This window comes from Copadichromis virginalis, linkage group LG19, assembly GCF_057382275.1.
Source record: "Copadichromis virginalis isolate Kocher_CV1m ecotype Utaka linkage group LG19, C_Virginalis_male_GT1.1, whole genome shotgun sequence".
NCBI classification, from domain to species: domain Eukaryota; kingdom Metazoa; phylum Chordata; class Actinopteri; order Cichliformes; family Cichlidae; genus Copadichromis; species Copadichromis virginalis.
This window is the reverse complement of record NC_140636.1, coordinates 27,245,824-27,250,072: the sequence shown is the minus strand read 5'-3', so window position 1 is coordinate 27,250,072 and position 4,249 is coordinate 27,245,824.

Here is a 4,249-nt window from a genome sequence, read left to right as displayed (position 1 = left end):
AACAGCCAACATCCAAAGAAAAGCTTTAAATGTCCTTCAAGAAGCCTGGAGAACTAGTCATAAATACTAAAAGAAATTACAACAGAGTTTGCCAAACGTTTGCCTTGTGTTAGAATAAAGGTGGTCATACCAAATATTGCCTTTCAAGCTTATTGCAAATGTACAAACTCTGTTTTTGCTCTATATACTTTATTCCCATTTACCTCTGCTGTACCCACTTCCCATTTTCTTAGCAAAAATAAAGAGATAGAGGAGTGACGCCAGACTTTTGCACAGCACTGTACATTAAATATTCACAATTCCACTATGTGCACCAGTTAGCCAGTAACTGTCAGCGTGTCAGATTTATAGGTATAATCAGCAATAACATCTACACTGAAATCCTTGCTGGTCAGAGCTTCTTTTCTGAAGAGTTAAATATCTGGCTGTGAGTCTATAAGCTTCTTAAAAAGAGGTAAAGCTGACCTACAGGTAAACTAGGAGTACAATTACAAGTGAGTAATTAACCGCTCATGTCATTGTCACTTGGTGACAGTGGGAAGGAAAAACTACCTTTCAACAGGAAGAAACATCAGGTAGGAACAGGCTCAGGGAGGGGCAGTAATTCTTTATGACTGGTTGGGGGTGAGATGAAAAAGAAGAAAGCATTTCATGTTGCACTTTTTAAGTTTCACTACAGCTTGGCAAGTAGTTGGCCAGTGTTTGCAGACGAGTTGGTGTCTTCCACACAACCAAAGCTGTCACCTATCGACAGCCAGCAACCAACCTTTCACCAACCGGTTAGGCGATAAACATTTTTCTCTAGTGACCTGGTTGCTAGGGAGTCACCTGTGTGACCAATGTGATTTTGTTTCTGATCCAGAAACAGCACTGAAGGGTTGATAAACCATCATTTAACAATAATGCTAATACTAAATAATGCTATCATGGTTTTGGCATCTTCCCAGGCAAGCTATTCAAGAGGAATGACCACAACTACACAAGATTCAGGTTGTGATAAACTGTCACTATCCTTTTATTCCTTCATCAGAACCATTTGAACACAGAGTTTGAGCAGTTAAATGAGCCTCAATGCAAAAGAAAGGCTCTGATATCCAAACTTGAAAGCAGCCTTTGAAAACATCTCACTGTAAGTTCATCTGGGATCAACTATTGCCACGTGTGTCACTGGAGAAAGGGAAAAAAAAACACTTCTGGAGGATGAAATTTAAGAAACTCCAAGTTAATTACAAAAGGAGCTTAAACACTCATAATTAGCCTTTTCTATTGTAGTATTGGGTTATCACAATGTCATGTCAATGTAATTTAAGAGGGAAGTGGAGGAGAAGTGGAAGTTAGAATTCAAAAGTGGCACTTAGTGGCTCAGCTGGGAATCCACTTGGATCAGTCAGTAGCTTTGAGCCCCGACCACTGGTCTCAATAGCTATTATATCATGCCAGGGTAATATACATGGATGTTAAACTTTTAAATGAGGAACCAGCGAGTTGATTTATCAGCCAGTAAATTTCTTTTCTTCAACTTAAACCTACTCGAAGCTCACAACAAAATTGATCAACTGTGACAAAGAAATTGAGACCACGGAAAAGGCAGTTTGCCACTTGGACACTTTGGATAAACAGACATGATATAATGTGCATGTATAAGCTTAAGAGGTGATAGCACCTGGATTTAGCAAATCAGAGCTGTTCCAATTGTCTAGTCTGACTCACAACAGAGAATAAGTATGAAATAAGAAAGATAAGTTAATTTCCTGGAAAATGTACGTTAAGTTATTTGTGTATTTCTTCTATGATGTTTCTTTCTAGACATCCCAATCTCAGGAAGATAACAAGATAAAAATGAAAATCCAATTAAATCTAAAATTGAAAGACACCTTTTCTACGTTAACCTCATAAAACATTGCTCATTATATCAAATTGCACTTGCAGTGCTCATTGAAACCATGCAGAATACCTGGACACTGAATGTAACCTTCCCGTGAAAGGCCTCTCCAATAATGCTTTTATAATTGGTCCTGCAGAGATTAACAGCGCCCTATTGAAGCAGATCACGCAACCCTGAGGTTTAGATGTAGGATGAATTGCTGACACCGTACAGTGAGAGTAGTAAGCACAGATAGGATTCCCAGTGTCATTCATCAGAGGGTAATAGATGTGCCCAGTAGGGCAGAAAACAAGAGAAAGCAAGCGGCAGCAAGGAGGAGAGAAGCAGGAGGGATACATTCATTTCATCTGCAATGAGAGACAAGAGACACAATATCAAGAAGTTTGAGAGGCCATCTTTCACCGTCTCTTTACCCTGGGCTTGTGGATTGCTGTCTGTGTGTGTACATGAAAGAGAAAGGGTAATTTGATTTTGTGTCCTCTGTCTAAAAAGCTAAGGATTGGGACAACCAGGCAATATGGTCCACTGACCTTCTATTTTTACTCAAACGTCCAGCCTTGAAACACTAGCTTCCTCTCAGATTTACTTTGTCTGCAGCAAAAAAATATTGGTATGTGAGTACATATACAGATGCGACACACACACACACACACAAACAATTTCATCCCTCACCCTTCGTAATTAAGCCTTCATCATTGATTCTGGGGGCGTTTTGGCCGTGTAACCTAATACCAGCAGAAACATTTCTTGCATTCATAACACAAGCGGGTGTGTCTGTCTTATTTGCTTTGTGTGAGCGTGTGCGTTCGTGTGTCAGCGTGTGTAAGCGTGGGGTCGTGTTTCCTTGGATACAGTGATGGGCTCTCAGACTGCTTGTAGCGGTCCATTAGAGATCAATGGGATCCCTGCTCCTAATTCCTACTATCAGGCAGCCTCTGATCCTTATCTGCTGTGTGGAAAATGCAGTCAAAGTCATTTCATCTTGGCACATACACACACACACACACACACACACAAACACACACACCATGCATACAGTATGTGCATGCAGCATGAATAGCCTGCCAGACATGGTTACTATTCATTTTATATGAAGATATTCTCACCCACACATATAAATCTTCCTGGAATCAGGTGTATGTGTGTGTGCTGAATGAGGAAGAGATAAATGTCTACTGAAGTCTTAAGCAGAGATCATCATTGCTGTGAATAGGACCTGAGGTGATGGCTGTTAATCTGTGAAAGCTAAAGCTTCCGAGCTCAGGATGTGAAGCTCAAACACACAGTAATGCTCGCATGAATATGGTGGGTGTAAATATACTTTATATGAAACACAGTATATAGTACCCTTAAAATTCACAGTGAAATTAAAAAGTGGTGCTTATGGTATGCACATTCTCACAGTGATCTTGGTTTTAGGAATTCTCATTGTTCCTCAGAGCTCAATGCTTCTGGGTTCAAATCTCCTGTGATGAGTTTGTGTTACGTTTCAGTTTAGAAATGGACCAAAATGCAGAAATCAAAGCAGGTAGATGAACAAAAGGCAAAATTTTATTAGATTGAAAGGTGAAGTCCGGAATAACCAAGCAAAACAAGTTTAAATATAAATCCAAAAGCATGCAGGAAGCCCGGGCCACAGAGGACAAACAGGGTAAGATAAACAGGCACTACAATAAAGGACAAGGGGAAAACTAGACTATTTATTCACAGAACAGTGACTGGAAAGGTGCAGAGATGTGAGGAACGGGGTACAGTTGAACATAATCAAAACTATAGCTGGAAGTAAAACAAAAAGACACAAAAAGAATCTAGAATAAAACAAGAAAATGAACAGCTACCTGAAACAAGAAGAGCTCGAAACTGGAATAAACTAAATCACAACATAACATAAAATTAACAGAACACTAGATCAACGAGCGATTGTGGCTCAAGAGTTGGGAGTTTTCCTTGTAATTGGAAGGTTGCCGGTTCGAGCCCCGGCTTGGACAGTCTCGGTCGTTGTGTCCTTGGGCAAGACGCTTCACCCGTTGCCTACTGGTGGTGGTCAGAGGGCCCGGTGGCGCCAGTGTCCGGCAGCCTCGCCTCTGTCAGTGCCCCAGGGTGGCTGTGGCTACAATGTAGCTTGCCATCACCAGTGTGTGAATGTGTGCGTGAATGGGTGGATGACTGGATATGTAAAGCGCTTTGGGGTCCTTAGGGACTAGTAAAGCGCTATATAAATACAGGCCATTTACCATTTAACAGTGAAAACAAATGGAAAACTCTTCAGTAATAACTCAAAAGTCCAAAGCAACTGGTCCCTGACCATTAAGGTTTACATGTTCCTCCTGTGCTCCTGCAGGACCACAGAGTGAACATGAAAGA